At 38.2% G+C, this 27,241-nt stretch overlaps 1 protein-coding gene across 1 annotated transcript in view; it reads right to left on the bottom strand.

Moving 5' to 3' along the window:
• LOC127072597 (protein artichoke-like) overlaps nt 1-27,241 on the bottom strand; it is a 110,924-nt gene that overhangs the window by 52,623 nt on the left and 31,060 nt on the right. The gene's annotated exons all lie outside the window — the stretch shown is intronic.

Here is a 27,241-nt window from a genome sequence, read left to right as displayed (position 1 = left end):
TATATTAACTTTCATATTCAAAGAAATAAGTGATAAATTGAATTAGTTTTGAACGAGTTAAGGAACGAGGAACAATCTTTCCTAACAAGGCTCAAATGGTGATAAATTCATTCGTCGGAAGTTAACGAAGAAAATGAGTAAGTAAAAACGTTGATTTTAAAATTAAAGTAAAATTTTGTTAAGTTGAGCACTTTGATACTTTAAAGAGCTTTCAAAAGATCGTTTCTTGAACGGAGAGACAAATCGGATCGGCTAAATCGATTTATGTCAATGAACGATCGAGCGAAGAAAACTAATTTGAAGGTGAAGTTTTCTAGTGAAATCGATTATTCCGAGACGTGAAATTATCGTTAAAAAGTATAAGGTTTATTCATAAATAAGTACCAATTTAAATAAGTAATTTATTGCAATAAAATTATATAGATTGTATATTATACATTATTACAATTAATATTATACACACACACACACACACACACACATATATATATAAATTATATCAATAAAATGAATATTATTAGAATAATATTATTTATAGATTAATTCAATATTTGTTACTTTCAATAAAGATTATACAAAATTAACATATACACTTATGTATATTTTATTGAATTGATTCATAAATAAGTTTGATGCTATTGCAATAAACCTTTTATTTATGAATTAATATACATATCTAAATCCTTCCTACACGTTAGTAGTAGCTATAAATTTTCCTCACGTCAAAAGTCTGATAGTGTTTTGTTAATGAACGCAATCAACTCCCTCTCGATAAGACTGTTCGAGAGTGGTCGATGCGATATTACTCGCGTATTTCCGTCAAACACTTTATCTTAACGCATTAATGCGATATATATATTAGTCTGGCTTGACACGATATATATTCAAAATGTAAAGTTCTCGCGATTAGACGGTTGTCGCCGAACCGATACGTGGTTAAGGTGTGAGTACGTATTTCCGTCGCTGATAGCTGCGCGAGAACGAGTAAGTATGAGAGCTGAGAGAATGAGAGACAGACAGGGAATCCCTGCGAGTGGTGACGGCGTCGTACAAATGTTCTACACTTTGATAATTAGCGAATGTTACAATAACGTATAGCGCGTCTCTCGTCCGGTGAAACTAATATGTCACTTTCATGCACTCCGCATAATCCGAATCGCGAAAACTGACATTCCACATACGATAATAATGAGAGACTCACTTAAATTGTAAGCAAATATACGCTTTATCTTTCTAACAACGTCAGAGAGTTCATTTTTATCTGGAAAAATGCGTAGAAAAAATACGTGAACGTAGAAACGAACAATATATTGAACGTGATACGTCGAAATATATTTTTTTTATACTTTCATATCTATCCATAAATCGATAGGAGAAGCAAGCATATAATTTAAATAAGAATATTTCATTCGAATTAAAACTTTTGTTCTCCGAATTCAAAATTATTTTGATTCGTATCTTTAGGTCGAGCAACAACATTCAACTTCAAAGATATTCTAACGAGTTCATCCAATTCGGAATATCTCATCAGCGAATTTCCTCAAACTCTCTTGGTTGATTCTGCGTAGTTCTATATTACTACGTGATATGTGTGAATTACCGTTTCACATCCACATGAATTATATTTATTACGAAAAAATATCTGTTACAAAGCTTAAGATACACTACCCATATTGAACGATATAGCCTCGTTAATGGAACGTAGAAGCACGTACAATTTATTAAATAATGACGATACCGTGGCTCATCAGAGAATATAACTTCGTGTAAAGATAAAGTAGTATTGGTACGCTTGCTCGACGTACACACACACACATATATATATGCATGGATATGTATACACACCCATAAATGCACACACAAATACATATATATGCTTTTGGAAATACTCGAAAAAGAATTTCCAGTTTGGTTGACATACGAGACGAGTGACGACGCGAGAAGTTTCGGTAGAAGCAAGTAGTAATGGACGATCGTTTGGAAGTTCGCTAATGACTATCGCTACTTGGTGCCGAACTACCAGTTTACGTGTTTCCTGATTTACACGGTGTGACACACGGAGGAAAGTTTATCTACCTCGAACCGTCTGCTACCCAGGCTCAAACCCTCTTTCACATTCACACCCTTCGTTGCGCAGACTGCTCCTTGCATAAACCGTAAATGAACGAGCGTAGTTGTGAGTGAAACTGGGTTACTACTTGACGCCTTTCCAATAAGATTTTTTCTTTTTCCTTTTTTTCTTTCTTTCTCCCTTAGCTTTTTATCCAAAGAAATGTATAACTCTTGTGCTTTCGTGTAGAAACTTTTTCTCGATCGCAAAAAATGTGTGATTATTTGCGAAAACGCGACTCCTTTATTTTCAACTCCTCCAAAGTCGATAATCTCGAGAGTGCGAGTTTCGACTTTCTTCTCGTTCGTAAACCTGACAACTGAAAGTTCCTATCTACTCATGGCTAACCTAACCGTCTTTAAAGCGTCCTTCGTGAGGTCCTCGTGGGAGCCGTCAGTGTTGTCGTAGTGAAACTCGAAACATCAGGTGGTATTCACGGTTGGATTTTCCTTTCTCTCTATTCTCTAGATCGTATATCATTTCACGGTACTCGACGTCTTTTATTCACCCCTCTTTTCTCCCTCGCTTTTTCTTTACTTCACGTCACGCTAGTTTTTTTCATACATTGCGTTCGTCTTTCCCTTTTACTTTTATCTTTGAACGAAGATAGTTTAATACGAAAAACCGAATTCGATTGCGCCGCTTGCAGACTGCATAAATCATTTTGGATATTAGACAATTATGTTTTGAGAAAATCAAATTTATGAATAGTAAATGGATAATGATCTTGCAATGATATTCGATCGTATGTAGAAACACATGTTTGTTTCATACGACAGTAATCTTCTTTTCCTCTCTTTTGAATCAATTGAATTTGCTAACACAAATGGTTTGAACAATTGAATTTCCGATAAATTAATTTCCCACGTTTTTCGTGGCTTTCCAACTTTTCATTTGACATTTCTTTAAAGAGATATTCATGAATCGCTATTCCTATATTCAATATTTTCATCCTATCGTTCTGTTTGCAAAAGTCTATAAATCGCTATTGCTCTCGATAATGCAAACCATTTATGCATTATATAGATTTAAAACGATGTGATAGTTTTAGTTACATATTTGCGTGAAATTATGCGAATTGTTTGAATCTCATTATTATCTGTTTTCTTAATCATTACGCTAATTTTATCTTTGTTTGTTCCAAACTAATCAAACGCTATAAGCGATTTAATTAATATATTCGATTTATAGCACTGTAAAATAATTATCCAGTATGATTTCGGTTTAAAAAGCATTTAAAAATATTAATGATACAAACTTCATTGTAATATATCGATAAAAATATAGAAACGGGATCATGGTTGCAGTTTATTTTGTTTTTTCCTTTGTTCACTTTTTAATCACGAAAAAATGAAAAAAAAAACCAGTATTTATACTGTACGAGAAAAAAAGGAGGTCACATATTTTGATTTCATTTCCATTTGCGAATTATCGATCGTTGCTCTGACGATTCTAAACATCAAGTTCTATCACTTTTTGTTCAATGCCCTCGGTACGAAAAAGCATGGAGAAAGAACGAATAAGTATTGAAATTGTGTCGCACTGTTTTCAAAAGATCGGTGAAATTTGTATCCGACTACGTGCAAGTTCGATTTGAAAAAGTTTAAAAACATACGCTCTGCTGACCGAAATTCAGTATGAACGTTGACGGTCTCTGAAAAAGTTCTAATAAAAAGGACGAATGATGCGAAGCTTGCATATAGTAGAAAATGTGAATAAATGCGCGAAATAAAGTGCAAACTACGAAGAAATTCTTCTAGCTACAAGTATTTCACGATGGTACTTTATATAATCTTCTTTCGCGATGAACTTACAAGGAAAAAGTTTCATGTGATTTAAACAAATCTACGTTGTACGCAACGACTCAACGAACTCGCAGCGACTTTAATAAGCCCTCAAGCGCTACTTGAAAATGTGGCGATTGCGTTTCCCGTTATGACTGCTGTCGCATTAATAGGACTTCTTGTGACGTTATTTCTAAAATGATTAATTTTTTTCTGTCTCGAACGAGTTCGGGAAAGATAAAGATATTTTAAGAAAAAAAATTTTTTTTTGTAAACATTTTAAAATAGACGTTAATATCATTAGATCGTGTAATCATAAAATAGACATCAATATCAGATAAAATATCTTAATATAATGCACAATAGCCTAGATTAAGAAATAGCATGCTTGCAGTGAGATAGCAATGAGACGTCAAAGTCAGTGGCTGTCAGTCTCGACGGATATACGTCATTGGGACGATCCTCGCGTGAATTCAGTCTAAGGGATCGTATATAACGCGTCACGGCGGCTCGCGTATGTGGAACAACGTCCGTAAACGGTCGAAATCTCGGAACACCGATAAGACATATACGTACATACACACGCGTGTTCAGAGCCAGAAAGCGAGAGAGAGGAACACGCAAGCGTAGAACCCAGCAGAGGGTACTATAGGGGTCTATATAGAGGAGCTAGGCATATCTACGACGCCGTACGCATTTGCATACGGCATTCGAGTCGTCCTCGGGTTTCTGGATATGCATGAGGGAGACTGAGCCGATGGAAGGCAAAATTTTGGGTAGAAACTTAAGCACTCACTATACCGGGATCGTCGTATACTCTCGAGTATCGTCATATCCGTCTCTTCTTTATCTCTCTAATTCTCTCTTAACATTAAGTGCTAATTGCCTTCTTCCGAGAGTACCCTATGCTTCATAGTTTTAATTTATTCATATAATATCTGCCTTACTATAGTCTGCGAACGTAGATTAAAAAAGAAAAAATGGTATAATTTTAGTCACGTTCATGTTCTCCTGCTTATTTCATACTCAATGAGATACCGTTCTTGTGCAATAAAAATTCGTCTCTCTTTCCTTGTCCCTTTTCTTCTGTATTCCTCGTGTTCTTTTCGCGACATTGGTTTTTTGGTCAGACCACTTTCGGAACACTCTTTCTCCTTACTTCTTGAGAAACAATGCGTGCCAAATGTATGCATACATGGCGAGCCGCGAGTTGGGCACCACTTCATTTGCATTCTCTCCATGAAATATGCATTTCCTGTTACACGACGATCCAACCTCGCTCGAGGTTCTCTTGGAGCAACCGAATGTGTACACGTGCACGCGTGAGCAGACACACGTGTTACCTGCGACTGCGTGCGTAGCCGCCATCGGCCGGCGTATAAGTAATTGCGAAAACGCTTGCGAGTAAAGACCTTCGTGATTATTTCTGTAAGTTCCCTCCTTCAAACAGATTCGACTCTCTCCTCGTAATTTTTATCGGGCACGCGGTTTCTCTTTCGCTGCGATACGAAACGTTCCTTCAAATAAACTGCATATATTTATAATAAACTGAAGAAATCAATGCAAGAAGTAGCTATTTTCCATGCTCGACAAACTCCTGAAGATATTGAGAGCGGAATGAATAATATTTTTATCCCTTGAACAAAGTTTTCTCTCTTGGGTATCGAGAAACAGCTTTTTTCTCCCATTTCTTTTTTTTTGTTTTCCTTCGAGAGAATCGAAGGTTTGCTTCGCAATAAATATCGTTCAAATTTTCAATTTGACTTTTATTTATCATCCTTTCCAACACGGCCTCCATCGTGTTTTATAATATTATCGTTATAACGCATGTACGATTGTCGTTGGCTCCCGCGAAACGTTTGAAGAATTATCCCGCTTAACCATTTATTCCGACAATTTCGATACGTTTTATGACTAATTATTTATGAACGGGTATTGAATTTCGTATAGCTGTGCTCTCGTTATAAATTACCTGTATCGGTATGTTCGCAAGTGAATTGCATAACATATAGGATCGTATTTAGATACATACTCTACATCCAACAAACGAGAATATATATGATAACGAGCGAATCGAAGGATTTAAATTAACAGTTTCTTTTACATCCTTTCGTGTTTTACGTTTACAAGCAGCTCGCGATAAGAACATTAGAGAGTTCGCGTGAAGCTAATCCATATTTTATTTTTTCTATTTTCGAAATATTCCATGCGGAACGTGACCGAATCAAATTGCAAATTAACTCGACGGCGAATGCGAGCTTTAATCGGCATAACTCGTCATATATGTACCTATGTATAGTCGGGATGCATGTATATACATATGTATATAGGTACATCAGGGCTTCGTTACGATGCTAATTTTGATATCCATCTCTGTTGAATTTGGCCAACAGGGTGAAACTTTTCAAAGTGTATTTCGATTTCTCTCTCTCTCCTTCTCTGTGTCTCTTCTTCTTTAAAAAAGTCAAAAAAAAAGAAAGCAATAAGAAAAGATACTCGACGGGATGGCAAGTATATTCGCATCGACGAAGTTCGAGCGGCTCCTTTACAGGAAACGAAAGTTTTCCCTCTCTTTCTCTTGGATTTGCAAGAGTACCGGTATACTTGGAAAGATGATTCTGTGAAAGGCGAGAGAAGAGAGAGAGAGAGAGAGAGAAAGAGAGAGAGAGAGAGAGAGAGAGAGAGAGAGAGAGAGAGAGAGGAAAAAGGTTCCGCGACGGCGCTTTTCTCCGAGATCTGATTTTCCGAGGCGCGCTTCTCGTTCGCGATCCGTTCGTAGACGGCATTTTCAAAGAGACCGCCGGCTCTCCTCTACATCCCCGCTTCTTCCCTTACCCCTTTCCTTCTCGTTGGCGTTCCACTTTCTCCCTTTGCCGTGACGAAGCTTCCTCCTTTACAACCCTTCGTCACTCGCGGCCAAGAACGTCATTCCTCTTCCACAACCCACTCATACGTACATACACGAAGACACGTATACATACGCGCCCGCGCATACGCACACACATATATGGACGCGCCCATACACAGACACGCACGCGCTAAACATATACATCCATAAAAACACATTCATTTCTTTTCGTTCTTTCACTGGCGCGACAGCTCGATGATGGTGATTTCACGTCGCGGTTTCAACCGCAAAAGGAATGCTCCGAAATACGTGTCAAAACTCAGTTTTGATGTCTGGAAGATACTCACGCTCGACCGTTTGTCGTCTCGCGAGAAATCCTCGTGTAAAAGAGGACGGATCGATCGGGTTATACATCTACCTATGTAGGTATACGGTGAGACAGCAATTTCTATCGAGCTTCGTTCGCAATCCGAATCGTCACACCGAACGAGATTTCGTTCGAAAACTTTTTGTCGCTTTATCCACATATAATACTCGTATATGTACACACGCATACACGTAGAGAGAAAAGCCGATAAAAATCGAAGTCTCTGCAAAACGGTTCGCCTTCTCGCTTTTCGCTATTTTCCCGTGAATACTGCAACGATTTGCGTGTAAGCTCGACATCGGACGTTGTAATATCATGATTTTCTTCCTTGGAATCCTCCAGAAACGTGCTCTTTGCTCATCAAGATTCTCAAGAATTCGTGAGAGACCGGATTGGATCATGGAATTCCTTTGATGGGAATTTAGAAAATAGATAAGTAGTGAATGTTATTTCGGCATATATACGAATACATTCTTTTGGAATACCATTAATCTCTTTCTATGTATAGACATATTTATTTCTTTGAATAACAATACTCGAATCATTGGTTTAAATGTTTGCTCATTTATTTTTATTTTACGGGAATCTGTTTTTAGAATCGCGTCTGTCTTGATACTTTAGCTTTAAGGTAGACGTGTGGACGGAAGCCGCGCGTTTTCCTCCCGGATACTTTACTTTTTGTCGACGAGGACGCACTTTGATGTACTACGAGAAAAGGCAAAGGGTGGTGGAAAAAAGGAGAGAGAGAGAGAGAGAGAGAGAGAGAGAGAGAAAGCGTACAGTGGTAGCGTGGAAGCAGTAACCAATGGAAGCCTAGTCAATGAAAGGCGAACGTACTTGGTAGCTCACAATGGACGGTGCAGCTGAAGAGAGCAGAAAAGACGACGACGTTTCTACTGGAGCAACCTTCTCGCATTCCTCCATCCTTCGTTTCAAAGATTCATCGACGACGTTGACGTCTTTTAGACGTCGAAAAAAAAGGAGAGATAGGGAGAAAGTGCTTATTTTCGCAAAGGTTGTTTCGAAAGAAGAGACGAGCTTGACGAGCGAGCAATAAAGAAGGATAGTAGACAGGAAGATAGAGACAGACAGAGGTAGACAGAGAGAAAAAGAGATAGAGGGATAAATAGAGAGAGAGAGAGAGAGAGAGAGAGAGAGAGAGAGAGAGAGAAATGCCCCTTACTATCCTGTACTTCGCTAGAAAATAAAACCTGTTCGTGATCCGCTTTCCTGCCAGATCAAAGACGAATTGTACAGAAGAGTTCATTAATGCCCGTACTTAAATACCTTAAACGCGACTGGCATGAAATACCTTTTTTCCATTCAATCTCAGACAAGAAAGAGAATCGGACAGATGGAGAAGGTCATTTGGAGCGTTAAATCTCTTGGAAATCGAGTGACTAAGGCAAACGAATTTTATATATAATTTTCCTTCGGCTAGAGACAACGGCTGTAAAATATATCGTTAACGAGTTTGTTCATAGCGATGCTTTTTCATTGTTCCAGGAAGGGTAGTAGATCGGAAAGAATTCTCCTATTTGCTAGATGGAAATTAGAGAAAAGAGAATCAAGAGAACTCTATTTTCGAATAATTCACGAAGTTAGTCTATCGAAACTTCAAGACAAAACGTAAATTCTACTCTTTGGTTCGAATTGTTCCATACGTTAGAGAATCAAAGATTGTCGAGAGATTCGATGAAATTTGCAGTGCAGGCTCGCGTGTCTACGCCGTAGGCTCCTCGAGACGTGCGTCTAAGACGTGAGGTAGGACGATCTGACTTTCAGATCTCTCCGCGGGCCAAACGCATAGAGGGTTAACCGCATTGCCATAAATTACCGGACTTGATGTATTACCGCGTGGTTGCTCCACTGAGCTCCAACATCCACTCCTGCTCTTTGCTATATAGCTCTATGTACTTGTACGTATATACATATACCCATTTAAATACATGTACGTAGGTATGTACAAGCGTATCCGCGAGCATGACACAGTTTATCTTCTATTTGTCGCGCGTGCTCGTATCTCTGACGTGTCCGTGCAAGTACGTTTTTACTTGTAAAATGCATACGTCCGTTTTCCATAATGTACCTACATAACGCTCGTTATCGTTCTAAACGTACCCTCGTTGTTGACAGTTGCCACGAGATTCTTTAGATATTTCTTTTTTAGGAAAGAATTTGGAAAATCAGGGAATGGTTCTCTTTTCTTGTAGTACGTATCAACTACACGTAGAAATCTAATCTACGTGTTTGTTTTCAAAGTCATTTTTTCCAGTCATTGTAGAATAAACCTCATTGTTTCTTTTTTCGATTATTAGCAGAATTTTTTTATTAAGTCGTTCATGAATATAACCAAGAAATTTTAAAGATATTTATCATTCGAAAAATTTATTGAAAAATTCTTCTTTGTCGGAGTTAACGTCGTATTAACGGTTCGTTTTTATCTGAAGTAGATTCAACTCGTGATCTTCTTTGGAAATAAAACTAAAAATAATCGCAGAGCACTGGAATTCGCTATACTCTTTTTATACGTTCATGTCTTCTTTCGCTTTTAAAACGCTCCTTTCGAATTTATACGATCCGATCGATACGAAATGGAATTTTATATAGGGATTCCTTTGTTTATTTTTTTTTCTTCTCCCCTTCGCGCGTATATCTTTCGAATATCGAGGAATATAAAATCTCGTTGTGCAGGTATTTCGAGTTTTTCGAGATGTTGCGCATAAAGATGTCCTCTATGGTTGGTAGTTAATAAAGTATGCATTATGCACATTATATATTTGACAAATTCCCTAGGGGTGGAAGATTAAAATGGAAGTGCCGAGTTCAAAGTCTTTCTCTGCACGTAAGAAAAGAAATTAAAGAGATAATGTATTGCGCGAATTACGAGACGTCTGCAACGAGATAAGAGGAAGATGAGTAGAAAGAAAGAAAGCAAACTACGCGTGTTTACCCAACTTTTCGAGCTTTTTCATAGTAGACATCTTGAGGTATTAATCTTTCAAGTCAAAAGACGGAGATATAAGAGCCCTATATACATCTTTTTGTTCTCATATTCTTCTTGTAATAATGCAATTCTCGTACGGTCGCGAATAACGTTTGATTAAGTCTCGTAAGGATCATAATCAAATTCGAATACGGCTACGTTAAAAATTCATGATGCGCAATAAATTTGTTTCGTCGTATCTCATGAAACTAGGCGGTAGTTTTATTCAGTCTTATGTACGTGTAATCGAAGAATTAAATAATTGCTCATGGTCGACAAGATATTTTCCATATCGACGTATTCATTAGGAAATACTATTAGCAAACTTCATCTCATTGATTATTTTCCATTATATAAATAAAAATAAAATCTTATGTCTATATTACTATATAAAATTAGGCATATAGCTACATAAGATTAGGGGCGTATCTATATATCTGTAGCTAATGTTAATTATAAATTTTAAACAATGCTTATGAATGTTACAAGTATAACTTTCACGGATTTTAACGTCATTGTTTGGTCGATATTACGTAAATTTAATTTACAATAAAAAATCAAATCTAAGAAACACGGAAGAAGAGGCAATCCTTTTAACTACAAAATGGCTCACAATTATAATATATGAATTCGTACGAGAATATAAGCTATGCGGATGCATGCACTGTCGCGAAGTGAGATAATAAAATTTTCTGATAAACGTGCGAAACGACTCAGCATACGTACATATACACAAACGCATAAAGTCCCTGCGTTTAAATCCACGTTTGTTTCTTTTTTATTTTTTTTTTCTTGCATTACATCGTTGGCTGCATTTCATGGTCCGAACACGTAACTTCACGTTCTTTTGTCTGTTTTATGCGTTCTACCGTCGACGTTATGCCATATACTACGCGTAGAAAACAATATTTTACGTTCCGGATAACTAGAGTGGAGTACTACCTCTACCCCTATTCATTCCTAGCAATCTCGGAAGCTCCAAACTGGCCAGAATGAAGAGAAAGGGAAAAGTGAATAAAAAAAAGACTTCCAAGTTCGATGCATTTGAATTCCAGCACTCCTGAAAACAACCGATCCAAATCAATTTCTGTTCCAAACTGCAATATGGGGAATGTTCGTGGCAATTGAAAAGCGTTCAATATCACACGAAAAACTAGTGTTCGAGAGATAGTATAGAAGATAGATGCTTTAATCTATTTCTCTGTCTTTTTTACCCAAATTGTACTTTCAATTACAAATAAATATCCTTTCGGATTTGCGGATTAAAATCGACGAAGCGGAGGAATTTTCGCGGGCCATTACCATTCTTTCAACATCAGCCTGTGCCTGACTTCATAATTCATAAGACCCTCTTCCTCTCTATTTCGCTCCGTTTTGCTCTGCTCTGCTTTCCTCTGCTCTGCTCTCTTACCCTTCTCTCGAGCGTCCTCGCAGTCGCCGGAGTTTTTACGGCAAACTGCCTCGCGCGACAGTTCTTTACACGCCGGTAAAGGGAAGTTATTTGAAATTACGCTAGGTTCCCTATTATGCTGGATATACTAAATAATTGTCAAGAGAATAACGGTAAACGCACAGAGGCATTATGCCTTCAAGAGTATAACGTTCTAAGAATTTTTTGTGTGATAGTATAATACAAAAAAATCTTTGTATTTAACATTTAATATTTAACGTGAAATACATAGTAATCCTTTATTTAAGATTATTAAACTTTCCAATTAAGGGAAAATGAATCATCAGGATTACCTTCGAAAGTTATTGATCAGTCTTGCATTTATGCGTATGAACGCATCAACTCGGCTTATGAAAAATGAGATATACACTTTTAAAGGATTGAAAATATAATCAATGGTATTATACGAGAAATGATACACATGTAATACACGTGACATGGAGATATATCCACGTTTTTTACATGCATTCATTCACATACACACGTACATATATACGTACACCTGAATTTACATACACATTTCCGAAGCTATGCGAATGCGAGTGAAAATTTCCATCTCGGCGATTCAATTTCTCGGCGATAGCGTCGCCCTCGTCTCCAACCATCGACGGTTTCGCCGTGAGCTAAAAAATGAATCTTTATTCGTATTAAGCTTTCGTCGCACTTGCCCGCGTAAGCACACGTGCATGCTTCACGTTTTTTACTTGGTAAAAAAATTTCATTAAAGCCGTGTTCGTTGTCGTCATCATCGTCGTTCTCCTTCTTCTCTAGCATTTCCTTTGGGTAAAAGAAATTTTTTGAGAGTTCGAAATGCATTCTGAAATAATTGCCGAAGGCTACAAACCCAGGGAAAAGAAATCCGAGCGTTCGTAATTCGATAATGTTATCGCGATTTATAAAAGAATAACTTTATGTTATAAAAAAGGTACGTATTTTCTCTTAAAATACTCTAACGGTTCATCTCTTTTGATAATTATTACGTAATGATCTTCTAGTATATGTACTCTTCGTATCCGATTTATAATAAGAAGAACTTTATATATTATGAAAAAGATACGTATTTTCTCTCAAAATACTCTATCGGTTCATCTAGCTGATAATTATTACGTAATGATCTTATAATATATATGGATGCTCCTCGTATTCGATTTATAATAAGAATGACTTCGCATATATTATAAAAACGGTACGTATATTTCTCTAACGGTTCATCTCTTTTGATAATTATTACGTAATGATACTATAATACACATGAATACTCTTCGTATATATGTACTCTTCGCTATATAAAGAAATACAAGAAAAGCTTTTAGACTGAAGTGCAGCTCTCTGAAGTGAATTAAAAATCATTTATATTTTCTCTCTCTTTTTTTTCTCTTTTAATAGATCCAAACGATTTTCGAAATCTATCTAAAGTAGACCATTGGCATATCGATCAATCGCAAGTACGTCGGGACTGCTCGATCGATTTGCATATTGCGTCGATCCATAAGGAGGAAAGATCGAGGATGTGATGTTAATTAAATTGAGCCATCTGGGAGACTCTCTTCAATTATGAACTTTGCGGATAGCTCCGGCTTACAACGACCTGGATGAAGTAGAGAAATTATAAAAAGGAGGAGAGTTCTGGCCTAGATTTTTAGCATCATCCGCCACACTCGAATTATACCGGCATGAGTACAGCTATTTAAAGTGAGACTTTGCATGATATATATATATATATATATATATATATATACATACTTGCGTAAGATAGGTATGAGTTTCTGATTATTGGGAAAACGTCGAGAGAAAAATTGTCGATCGTTAACCGCCCACTTCGCCATTCTACGATGTAATGCGAGATGTATCGGATAATGTCTATCCATCTGTCTATGAAAATGTCCTGGTTCGTGTTTCGATATAGAAGCAGGATAAAAAATGTATGTGGAAAAATGGACAAATCGCGACGAGAAGTTATTGATTCTCTGAAATCGATTGTACGCCATCAGTTTTGCGTGAGCTTTACACGGAAATCGTTTTGTCCGCGGATATTAATTACTTGCCCGTCCCTGTGGTGTATTTAACAGAAAGAAAGAAAGAAAGAAAGAGAGAGTGAGAGAGAGAGAGAGAGAGAGAGAGAGAGAGAGAGAGAGACGGCATTGATTATTAGTACGTTCGCGAAAGTATTCTATCATAAATGAAGAACATGATCGCTGTAATTAAAATCGATAATTTTCAACTTTGATTAATGCATATATAAATATTCGTTGAATTTTATTGGTTATAAATCGAGAAAAATCTGTTTCTCATAATGGAAAATCCGTCTTTTTCGTTGACATCTTTAATGGATTAGCAATGATCTCAAGATCCTTAGTATCCAATTTATGCGTCAACGATGAGTGCATAAACGTGAAAGGAAAGGTTAAGTAGAATACTTCCTTGGAGATATATCCTACAAGATCGTACAAAGTCTCCGGCTTCTTTATGGCTTCCCGCAGTAGTGTCTTGGGAATTAAACTAGTGATAGTAGGATAGAAACATGTACTAAGAAAAACGTTATGTAGAACTCTTTACGTCCACATTGTATAAAATTTATTTTCTGGATCTTTTTACATTGATTAAAGATATATCTAAGTGTGTAAATACAGATATGAAAATTCAAGAGTTAGTACTAAGAGTAGTACTAAGTTTATTATCGATTAGTTTCTAAAATTAAATATTAGATCGTTTAACGAAATAACTGAAAACGATTGAGATTTATGTAAGTGACGATACGAGGGTCTAAGAAACTCTGGTCGATCGTGGTATTTTGAAAGGACTATTAATTATACATTCGATTCGCTCCTCGGCTCTTTCCTGGTTCGCTCGAGAGATGGAGAGAGAGAGAGAGAGAGAGAGAGAGAGAGAGAGAGAGAGAGAAAGAGGGAGAGAGAGAGATAGAAAGGGAGAGAAAAACAGAGACAATCTCTTTCCCTTTTTCTCTTCTATAGACTGAGTCCGCGTGCAACTTCGATGATTAACAATCTGGTAATATAGCGTATAATAAAAAGGGAGGAAGGTCAGGGGAGGATTCTTATTACGTCGTATTGCGCGTTTACGATGCAGAAAATACAATGCAAGCATCGCTCTATAGAAAGGAGGAGCTACTTTTCCATGCAACATTCATGAGAGGAGTTTAATATTTAGTTTGGTTTCGCAGAAAACTCGGAAGCGCTTGATTAGGCAATGCCATCGAAACGACGGTTAAACGATCCAAGCGATACCTTTTGCCACGTAAAATCGTGCCACCAGTACCATCACCATCGTCACCATCACTATCATCGCTATAGTTATTTTCGATGCCTGTTGTCTACTCGGCGAGTATGACGCTTTTGTTGAAATTAAGTGTGCCTGGTGGTTTAGCCGGAATGCTACTCTTGGAAAAGAAGGAAAAAAAGAAATAAGAGAAAACGATACCACCCTCATTATCTTTTATCGTGTACTTACATCGTAGAATAAGATAGAAGGAAGACTACGAGAAGAGAATAAAGGAGTAAAAGAGATTCTAGAGTCTTTCTTTGCTATACAATTTCCTCGAAGGGAGCTCCTTTGTGCCTGCGATCGACCGTGAATGACATTAACACGGAATTTCAGGAGACTCTAGCAAGCTTCTCTCTCCTTTTCTCTCTCCCTTTCTCTCTCTCTCTCTCTCTCTTCCTCACCCTCTTTACCTTCTCCATCCCTACCACTTTGTCTACGCGACAGCAATTTCAGTGTTCAGTGTTGAATCGACCAAAGGTATTCCTAGTCCTTTATATCCTTTTAAAAAGATTTTCTACGCTTTAATGAAAACAACTTTACAGAGACACTAGTACTAATCCATCTTTTTGAACTCGTTTTCCTTTCTGCAGTCATAGAGACATCTCTCTATTTCTTTCTTTTTTTTTCTTTCTCTTCTCCTTTCCGTCTTCTTCTTCTTTTCTTCTCCTTACCTACTCACCAATCGGTATAACGAAACGAAGGCAGCTTCTGCCCGTTGCTCTTATCCTCGATCGAGCTTTTATACGAACTCGTTTGAAGTCGTTTCGTCTATCTCTCAAGTACCATTTCGTACAAAGCTGTGCTGCCGTTAATAAAAACGTTTATAACGTTAGCCCCATTTACCATTCTATTTCAATCTTTGGAATTCTTCTTTTTTTTTTTTTTTTAGAGTGATCGGATGATTTATTGCGAGTACCGATTTTATATTTTCAGGACAAGAGATATCGGCTTGAAGTCGATTGTGATTTTTTTTTAGCTGCCATCGTTATAAGTTTCCTATATAATAATTCATCGATTATGTATCAAATTATTATCGAGTAATAAAGTTATCGATAAGATTGGATTCGGATTACACAAATTAGTATAATTAATCTGCGATCTCAAAATTTTTCTCGACAAAAAAATTCTTTATCATTATTTTCTCTAAGATGCCTGTCATTTCAGAAACGAGAGAGGGAATATTCCCTGTACGTATATCTATATGTTGGAAAGGAAGCTTGCTTTCAGAGGTGATTCATGAATGGGAAAATCTGCGGACGAACGTCCATGGCTCGTGGATAAACCGTGTCTCGTATAGCGAACACGATTCAGGACGAGGTGGGTGGTAGTAATTCGTAGAAGGGAACCGTTTTGGTCGAAGGAAGACGTACGATATCGAGCTTTCATGGCTGCATGACTCTGATACATCCTATTGGAGTAACGGAGAGCAAGAAAGAGAGAGAGAGAGAGAGAGAGAGAGAGAGAGAGAGAGAGAGAGAGAGAGAGAGAGACAGAGACAGACAGGAAGACAGACAGATAGAAAGAGAAAGAGTTAGATGACAACGAACGTGCTAGGGTCATAAATATTTCAGCCAGTCGATCCTTCGAGTATCGTGTTTTGGTTTGTTGCGAAAATAGAAACAAAGACGGAAAAGCGATTTAAAAGCGAACCAGTATCTTTTCTCGAAAGAACCCCTGGCCGAATGACCTTATTTCGAAGTAGTATCCTTTTGGTATACCTATCTTAAAGCATGTAGTATGAGCTTTGACGAATCAACTCTTGTTGCGTTTAGAGTGGGATTTCCAACGATGAGAGATTCAAAGGTCATAAAGTAGGGAGCACGAGGTATCTGAAAGGATATGAGAGAGTTGCTGGTACTACCTCGCACGTTGGTCCATCTAATTCAGGATAAATTTCGCGAGATACCAGTTGGTCCAGGGCAGCAGATACGTTATCGCTCGTGGCTTCCCTTCGTGGACTCGCTAGCGCGAGTAACATTAGCAGGAGATACTGCACGTCGCCGTAGCAGCAACTGCACCGAGAGGTTACATTATTCCGTGTGCTAAGCAAAGACGAGCTTGGTACCATCGTGAGAGTGAAACAGAAGGAGAGGGAGAGGATCGAGGATCTGGCTCGGTTGTCACAAGCCGCGCCGAGTGATCTATGGCTCTAATTAATGGCAATCTCCGGAGGGTCCCAGCTTTCCACGTGGATTTCAATTATCTCGCATCGGTCTGCTCGGACCGTCCAGTAAACCGATTAAAGTTTTTGCGATAGGGTTGTGAGAGCGTAGTCCGCTCCCTTCTATCTGTCCTTCTGCTTCCGGCACATTCCATCCCTTTCTCTCTTTTCCATTCTCTTGCACCTTCTATATCTACCTCATCGACCTATTTCTATCTCTTTCTACGTCGAGGACAAATAAATCGATTTTCCTTCCTCTAGTCGGCCCACCTTCTTCCGCCCACTTCGTGCTTGCAATTTGCCTCATTTATAGGAGTAATACCGATGGAATAATAATCGTCTCATCCTTCCGAGTCCTCGATGGCGTAAACACTGTGCGATAATTTGAACGGATGTATGTATGTAATGTATATACGTAGATACAAGAGTACATATGGCTTAGGTATATCTCGTAAATGAGATGTGTAAATGTCGGCGAATAGGATCTAAGCCAAATTTCGAAGTTCATCCGTTATCTTTTTGTTATCACATAAATAGATTAAAATATAAAGTCGAATGATTCTATAATAAACATTTCATTCTTTATTTCATCGTAAGTATTATTACGAAATCGAGGATGGTATAGAAAGAAAAGGTAACTAAAAATTACTTTCAGCTTTTTTCGTTTTCTTTTTTTTGCAACTATATCCGTTGGTCTTGCAGTCGAAAAGAGGTAGAGAGAAAAACTCGGCAGTCGGCAGTCGGCAGTTTGAGCGGATTAGTGCGAGCACTCGTGCTTTAGCTTGAGCCCAAGTTGATCCCTTGTTCGAATCATAGTCTTATACAATCTGACCCTTCAGCTCGATGATCTTTTTTCTTTTGAATTCTCATTTGTCTATGCTCGCTCTCGTAAATGTCTAAAAAATTCTTTTTTTCAAAAATATACTTTCTTTCGAGTGATTTTTTTGCAAAGATCTGATGATTTAAATTAATTCTTACAAGGACAAGGAGCGAAATTGTCGTCTATTCTCCTTTAAGTTCTAATTTGATTTTGTTAATTTGCTCTCGTTTTACTTGGATACGTTCAAAGCTTTGACCATCGAATCGTTCGCGAGAATTCGGTAAAAGCGGTTTCATTATCAGTGATCCTAATTTCGATGGAACACGTTAACTCGGTTAGCCGTTATCAGTAATACTATTCGAGAGGAATATAATTTCCCGAGACGACAGTATTGGGGAGAGTCTCGAGGCGCCTCATAACAATAATCGTGAGTAGATGCGTGCGACGTGTAAACTCGTCGATCGAGCACTCGGGAAATTCCCATTGATCAGACTCTCTCTCCCTCTCTCTCTTAAACATTTCACTTGCCTTACCTGAATGTAAATGCATGTATTGCAATATATGCGAATCGAAATTTACATGAAATACATAACAAATAAAATATTTAATTGCAATTACAAGTTTCAATATTTGGTATACGTAATACCGTCTGGTATGCGTAATTAATGGCAACTATTCATTTACTTCGTTTATTAGTATGATGTTGAATATTATAGCGAAAAATCGATATTTTACGTTATCCTCGAAAATAAATTTTCGATTTCCTGCCTTCCAATTTCGTATGTTAATCTTCATTGTTTCCGAAGGGACATTGGAACTAGATCGAATAATACGTGGTTCTTAGAGTTTTTTAATAATTCGAAAATGTACGATTGACACGAATCGATTGATCGAAATATCGCGAAATCATATACTTCTCCTTTGGTTTATCATTATTATTCATTCCTTTCACACGCGAACGCATTCAATGCGATGTTTGACGATCGAGACGTCGAATTGTTTGATCGTCGTATAATTTCCTGAGATGATGGGTTTTCGAGAGACGGTGCCAGTGTCTCTCTCACCTCTTCTCCGTAATAATAACAGAGAGTGTGAATATTCAAGTTGTGGCATCGATCGAATTCCCAGAGAACTATCGCTAATCAACGCGATGTACACGTATTGTTTTAACACTTATCGGCACTTTTTAAATCGTCGCAGACAATCTCTTGTAGAAAAGAGAAAAAAAGCAATTTTCGAACAAGCGTAAAATTTGACCCAAATTTCGTATCGTTGGAACGAAGCAAACTCTTCGAATAATAACGCCGAAATAGAAATTTTGATGATCGCAAAATTATTATATTTTAAAACAGCTATTTCTTTCAAAGTATAATATTCAATGAAATTTCAATTGATCGAATTTTGTCTTGGATAATATCAATGTAGAACGGTTCAGTTATTGATAGGCTGAAATTATAATCGGTGGATAATTTGACACGACAACGGTGTGTTTATGATAGATTCCTGAACGTGTCGTAATAACGATAGCAAGTGGACGCGCACGCGTTGCATCACCGATCGAGTACCTCCAACAGCCCGTCATCAATCATGCAACCAGGCAGCGATGTTTCGTAAAAGTACCGACAGGGCAGACAGTACACGCATATGTGTGTTGGTTCGTATATACCAACGACCTCCGCCATTTCGAATTCTCTGTTCGTATGTAGATGTATAAATATATGTATACATATAACATGAACGTATGTACATATAGACAGCGTATAGGAGGCTTATTTTGATCGAGAACGTTGATCGTTATCGATTATTATTACACACTCGTTTAACGCGTTTTGGTGAAACCAATTTTTCTCTTTCATCGTCGATATCACGATGTGTACGTAAGGTTTCATTCATCCCTTCTATTGTGTAGATCAAAAACAAAATAAAACTTGTGAAAAATAAAAGGAAAAAAATGAACGATCGGATTACTGCCCTTACGTAGCGATATTTCGAGGAAGTTTTTATTTCGCGAATGATTATCTCGCACTTTTGTCGCGTTTCGATTCGACGAGAGCTTGAACGGGCTTGATAAATTGCTCGTGGAGAGTGGAGAAGTGTGAAATCGCTCGTGGCACCCTCTCAAGCGACCTTGCCAGCCAAGATACGTATCTACATACTTAGGTGCCATAAGAGGGAAGTGAAACTTACTAATCATTTGCACTTCTGCCGTTCGATATAGCAACCAGGAATAGAGGGACCATAGACGCTTATCGATAGATTCGTGTAGAAGTAATTTAACTCGGATAGCTTGCACGCTCTGAAAGCTTCTTAGTAATTTATAAGGAATGAAACCGATAATAAAATTCAATGAATTTTGAAATAAATCGGATAAACTAATGTTCGGCGTTTCCAAAAATTTTGTCGTCAAAGATTCTTACGAAAATTCATAGAACGTTCGGAGAAACTCTTTCACTTGCTCGAAAACTAATATTCACATTGACAGCGAAAAGTAAAGAGAAAAGAGGAAGGAAGAAAAAGTAGAAAAGAGAGAAAGGAGAAGAAAGGATAGATATATGGATATTGAAGAAGCTTTTCGTGGCTTTTCCATCGCCGTCGACCTTGGCACGAGACTCCAACAGGCTTTACTACGAAGGCAACCTCCACAGTATCCGCAACGTTCCAGACGCGAGCTGAAGGGGAGAGTTAAAACACCTCGATCGAATCCGGCGAGCCGGCAGGCATGGGAGCCTTTTTCAATTCAAAGGGTAAATCGCGTCGGGAGAGGTCCGCGGAATGAAGCGTCGAGATCTGGAGCAATGAGAGGGAGAGAGAGAGAGAGAGAGAGAGAGAGAGAGAGAGAGGAGAATAAAAAAGAGAAAAATAAAGAGAAAGAAAGAGAAAAAGAGACAGAGAGAGAGAGAGAGAGAGAGAGAGAGAGAGAGAGAGAGAGAGAGAACGGTACTGAGGATAAAAATAGAAAGGCAAAAATAGCGCGTTGATGCGATGCAGCTGCCGCTCTGTTGCGCCAACTTTCTCTCTCTCTCTTTCTCTCTGTCTCTTTCTCTCTCTCTCTCTTTCTCTCTGTCTCTTTCTCTCTCTCTCTCTCTCTCTCTCTCTCTCTCTCCTTCTCCCTCGCACACTTACCAACGCCTATATACCGGCTACACGAACAATTTTTCTTCCTGCATGTTTCCCGCCCGTTTTGTTTGATCCTATTCTCTTTTTTCTCTCTCCCCCGCCATCTCCAGTTCCACCTGCCGGTCTCGCAAAATCGCTTTTTCGAATACTCGCATCTATAAAACCAAAAACATGTTGCTTCGTGTCTCTCACCTACCCGTGGAGGGCTCTGCAAAGGGTGGTTGGGTAAGGGAGAGACAGAAACGCAGGTTTGCACGGTCGTTTTGATCGCGCCAATTGTGTAAATTCCTGACCATTGTTTCGCGATGCTTTGTATTGTTGTGCGTTCGCCACCCCTCGACAATAGTGCCACCCTCGTCAATTTGTCGTTCTATCTCTTCTTCTATCACGATTTTGTTGTATATTTTGTTGTGATTGTCGAACTACGACAAGTGCCATCGGGCGAAGCGGGGGATGTGGGTGAAGTGTCTCATAGAACGAAGAGGAGGGTTTGCTTGGTGGATGGAAGGGATGGAGAAAAGCGAAGGGAAGAAGAGAGGACGAAAGATGGCTAGGAAGTGACATTCAGGACAATTTCGCGGTCGAATAATCGCGCTTTCGGTATCCCTTGTTACCAAGTGGAAACCCGGCGACGCTTGCCTCGTCTATTCCTCCTATTTCATCCCTTCTCTCTTGCCATTCTTCTCGTGCTTCTCCTTCCGCGAATACTGTAACTCTCCGGAACCACCTTTGCACCATTAAAGGATGAATTAGCATGTATCCGCTAGAAGCCACAATAGTTCGCTTGCAAGATACCATCGATCTCTACGTCGTATATGTCTATGTACGTCTTCGTGTAGGTATGTATATGTATGCGTGAAATAGCATACTCGTGACCTTTATTTTGCTTCGAGATAAGCCAGGATTTAAAGAAAATCGTTTATATCATCTAGGATAACTATGTTTTTATAACATGATCTTATCCTTCCATTAAATGTAAATAATAAATAGACGTCTTAATTAATAGACATCATAATCAATAAACCTCTTAATTAATAGACGATTAATAGATATCTTATGATCATTCTTTTTTTGAAATAGTATTCTAATCATATTCCGGATATAGATAAATGTTTCCAAAGCGACGTGACACCGTTTGTCTAGATTTAAGTCAAAATGAATCTCATAATGAGATTAACAAGCAATAATATGGACATATGTCTGTTGTACATAATATAAGTTTATCATGTCTAGTTGAACATGCTGAAAATAAATTCGGATATTTTAAATTTATCTTCTCTCCTTTCGTTAGAGAAATAAAACCGTCTTGAAGGTTAAATAATTTCGAAAGCACCGCAGGTATATACTACCAGCACCTAGACCGGATATTAACTCGTGGCGAATCGAAAAGGAAGTCAGGAGAGCGATCGTGCGAAGAAAATACGAGGAGAATTCGTAGACAGCTTTCTTTCTTTTCTTCTCGCAAGCTTTCGCTCTCTCGAATCGAAGAAAAATCCTCTTTAGAGAGATTACAAGTCACGTTTTCTGATGTAATAAAAGTTCCATAGAAAATTTTCTTTTCATGATACTGGTATCACGGCAAAATGTCCGATAAAATGTAGAAATAATCGTAGAAAAATCTCTTTCATGTATGATTTAGCTCTTAACTTTGCTCCCTATCATTCTCATGTCGGATATCTCGTTGGCATAAAGTGACAAGAGATTACGTGGTCCGTACCAAATTTGCGCAGTGATCTCTCGTCCTCTCGTAAAGGACGATTTTCTTCGAAACCGTAAAAGCAGAGGAGCTTGTCCAGACGGTCCTGACCACGTGCAGGGATTAATCTTCCGTCTTACTATCCTTCTCTCACCATCTGCCTGTTCTTTCCTCTTCCCTTCGTTGTCCTTACCCAAGTAAATTTACGTAAGCGGCCAAGAATATTCTCTAGAGAGCAACTTACGAGAACAAGTACCGACAAACGAGATTAATGTAATTAATCAATCTTTCATAGCCATCTCTGTCTTTTTTACTCTTTTTCGAGTTCACCTTTTCGATTTTACAATTTTCTCATTAGAATTTTCGACGATCTCGTCTACATCGTATTTGTTCAAAGGATAAAATTATCCCGGTGGTCCCTCTAACTACAAATGCTATAAAAAGCGAGTTTAGAATAACGAAGGTCTTAGCTATTCGTCTTTCTCTCTCTCTCTCTCTCTCTCTCTCTCTCTTCTCTGTTTTTACGACTCTCTTTCCAAGCGTTTTTTATATTTTACGTTGCTCTCACGCTTTGTAATTTTTTGTTTATTTCTCTTATTACTACTCTCACACAGATCGGGTAACCATCGAAATTCAATAATTTATAATGCGTTCCTTTTCGCTCTCGCCCCTTCTCGATTCGGATCGTTGCAGAAGCAAATAGTCCGAACACCGAACGTAGAAGGCACGTAGTCGCTATAAATACGATATAAACAGGTAGGAGAGGGTGGAACGCGAAATCATTAGAAGCCCGTTCAATTTTCTGCAGTATTCTGTGAAAAAGGGAGGGTAAACTCAATTTTCGCTTTTGCTCTTGGCAAACCGACGACCGAGAATGCCGAGAGGAGAAAAGTCGAGGTAATAATCTAAACTCGGTTGGAGTTAACGAAAACTAGACGGGACCAGGAATGGGCGAGGAAAGAATGGGAGGGTAACTTCGAAGAGGAACTCGGAAATTACGACTCTTTTCCCGTTTGGGATAGCTACCGAAAAGTACGAGAACGACACTAGTATTTGAAACAGTATAATAAATATCGTTAATTAACAAATATCGCGACCCACCCCTTACGTTCCTAACACGATGAGAATAGATAGAATTAGGGTGAGTTCTTGGGAATAAAGTGGCAATTAAATTTAACTGAAATCATCCCGGGGTTCGTGGCATTAGCCTTAGAATGTTAAACCCGCTCGAAATTTATGGAGCGGGAGTTACCTTTACGAGTTCGCCGTGTTTCCACCTCGAATGTCGAGGCCATGCGAGTTCTCTGACCTTATATACCACCTACCGGAATGACGTAGAAATTTTGGAAATCCGCGTTGAATCGACTACCCCTTTTTAATGTGAAACTTAAACTCAAATCCTTCGAATTATGTAAGTATCACTCGCATTACGTTCGTCGAAGATTATTTATCGTAATTGCTCATTTATGGGTGTTACTCGTTGAGCGTGTATTTATTTTTCCAAGAATTGTATGATATTAAAACATCATTACAAATACGGCAACATGTTGTCGAAGACATTGAAAAATCAAAGCTTAACTTAATCCGAAGTAGTATTTCCGAGATCGTTTTCTATTCTTTTCTCTCTTGCGTATCGCATATATGTCGTATCATGTCTTCTTTATATTTACGTATTTCATATGTACGAAGATGTAAGCAACGTGCGCCGAGAATGGAAAAAGGTGCCGATGTTCCTGCATCGAACGTCTTTTCGATTCGCGTGGAATTGAATTTTCATATTGGCGAAGACGAAAGAAAGTGACGGAAGAATGAAAGAGAGAGAAAGAGGGGGGGAGAGAGAGAGAGAGAGAGAGAGAGAGAGAGAAAGAAAGAAAGTAAGAAAGAAGATATGACGTTCGTGGATACGCTTGAAACGAGTCATCGTCGTACGCGACCACGATCGACATCTTCAATTTTCTCAATCGCTTTTCTCAACCTGTATGAATAGAATATCGTGCGCCATTTAATCCTTCATATTATCCTTATCGCGTTCGCAATATCTAAATCTTCAGAACGTTAATACTTCCAAGTTTCTTTCATATCCATCGTCAAAGATTTATTACGTCTTTTTTCTATTCCCAAAAAAAGAGTAAAAATAGACTTCGTTTATTTTATAGCCTAGTAAATCGTAGTCTTCGTTACCATCTCTCATACGATCGATAACCTAAGCTGTTATAATTCATAATCAATTCCACGTAAATCCATTTACAAACACTTACAAGAAGTTACTAGCAACACACTCGCATGTATTCGCATGTATTCGCTCTTACTTGTTAGCCAAGGGATTAACATCGCCGTTCCCTTTTGCCTTCTCCTCCAGGGAAATTGAGTTCGACAACGTTAGGCGAGATATACGGCGACCTTCTTTCGCCTTTAAATCGTTGACAGTTTTTTATATAGAATCTCATAAAATAGGAAACCAATACTACGATGGAAATAAATTTTCACTCAAAATTCTATATAAAAGGTGTACCTTATATTTTTATGAAATTTGATATGCAGATGACAGCTTCATTTATTAAATCTTGAGATTATCATCACGATCTTAAAATACTTCATTTTTCTTCTCCGGACGATTAATACGAGCCTGACTAGCAGTAATAATAGGAAGCGACGATAGCAGCATCGCGACACAAGGGACTGCTATAATGAGCGCCACGACCTCGACATGTAGGCCAAGCACTGACGCATACCTGCAACGTAGGTTATATTGCCTACAGTTTTTAGAGTACTACGGCTAGCCGGTACTCGTTAAAGTGCGAACGCTCAGGTAAATTCATTCTAATGCATACGTGTTAATTGTTTCCTCGAGAGATTTCCTTTAGTGTCTATCTCGTAAAAATTGAAACACGCGGCTTGATCAACCGAAAATTAAGCTGTTAATATTTATAATCAAAAGCAAGCTGAAAATAGATTTTCTTTTCTTTTTTTTCTTTTAATTTATAGAATTTTAAAATAAGTAACACGTCCGACAGCGAAGGAATTGCCATTCTCTTTGGTCCCATCAAATTCCTTGGAGAAAATAAAATAAAATTCAAAAATCGAAGATTCCTAGATCAAAGAAGCTTTCACCGAAATTTCGTAAGAGTATGAAATCGAAACGTGAAGGAAAGATAGATAGATAGATAGATAGATAGATAGATAGATAGATAGATAGATAAAAAGAAAAAGAGAGAGAAAAAGAGAAAGAGAAAAAAGATGAAGAGGAGTGTGTAGCATCCGTGCTGCATGCGAAGCAGACTTCCAGTTTTGCTTCTCAAAGTGTGAAGCGTGTCATACGAGATCGCTTTGAAAGTTTTCTGATTGTGAGAGGGAACGTTCTAGCTATCGAATGAGAAACGAGTCTTCTTCCATCACTTCTTAAGAGCAACTTTCCTTTTTCTTCTCTCTAATAGAGGTGAATTTTACAACGATCGTATAACGAGAGTTTGAGTCATCGAGCAATTAAACGCGACCGTAAGTTAGACCGACGAGATTCCCTCTCACTCTTTTTACACAAAACTTGTGCAACTTTTGCTCGCTCTTACGGATTAGGATAGATGAATGATGCATATCGAGCCAGATTTTCTGGGACGACTCACGTTCGTTAAAGTGCGAACGCTTCGAAGACTTTCTTGAAAAGATGGCCTGACGTGAGTATGAGTGAGGTATATGAGGGAGCGAGAGAGACAGAAAGAGAGAGAAGGAGAGAGTGAGAGAGAAAACGAACCTTAGCGGAGAGTGCTTCATTGAAACTAAGACCTCTAGAGAAGATGAGGTTCGAGTTTAACTCCCAGTGAATTCAAAAGCATCGGCCGTTATCGAGTGAACGCCCTCGTCGCGTTATAACTTTCTTCTTCATCTTTTTCTTTTCCTTTGCCTACTTCTTCGTGGAAACGATAACGAACGCTCGTTAATATTCTACAATGCAATGTGTCCTCTAAAAAGATAGAAATAGGGAGAAAAAAGAGAATTTACGAACAATAGAAAATGAGACGTATCGCATTATTATATATTATCGGTGTGGTTACAGCGACCGATATTCGCTTGAAACGTTAATGGGCAGAGTGGAAATCGATAGATTTCGATACCTCGTTAATTAATTGGGTGGTATAGGATTATTGGTTCCTCAGAAGTACAGAATAATCTAACGATACGACAGACACATTTTTTTATGAGAGTTAGAAAATTAAATATATTATATTATGTAATATTGTATATTATATTTTTAGACGTAGGAATTTTCGTCGAATTATGTTTCCAGTGAAACTTACTTTGCATAGAGGAAAAGGAAGGATAAGAGAGAAAGAGAGAGAGAGAGAGAAAGAGAGAGAGAGAGAGAGAGAGAGAGAGAGAGAAAAGTTAAACGTGTGAGAGCATATTGTTCCGAACTCCCAGCATTATTTCATTTTCACCTTTTCCGACTTGAAAAGTGAATTTTCCACATCGTCACGGCCTTCGGGCAAGTCGATGTATGACGCCTACTCCCCGACGTATTATTATTTCACTTTTTTATTTATCGCCGTCATATGCAAAACAGGAGAAAAAAAAATCTCACACCGTTTTAATACGAATTATGCGAACAATTATTAGTATTCGTGA

This window comes from Vespula vulgaris, chromosome 2, assembly GCF_905475345.1.
Source record: "Vespula vulgaris chromosome 2, iyVesVulg1.1, whole genome shotgun sequence".
Taxonomy (NCBI): domain Eukaryota; kingdom Metazoa; phylum Arthropoda; class Insecta; order Hymenoptera; family Vespidae; genus Vespula; species Vespula vulgaris.
The sequence above is the reverse complement of the archived record's forward strand: the minus strand, read 5'-3'. Positions and strand labels throughout refer to the sequence as shown.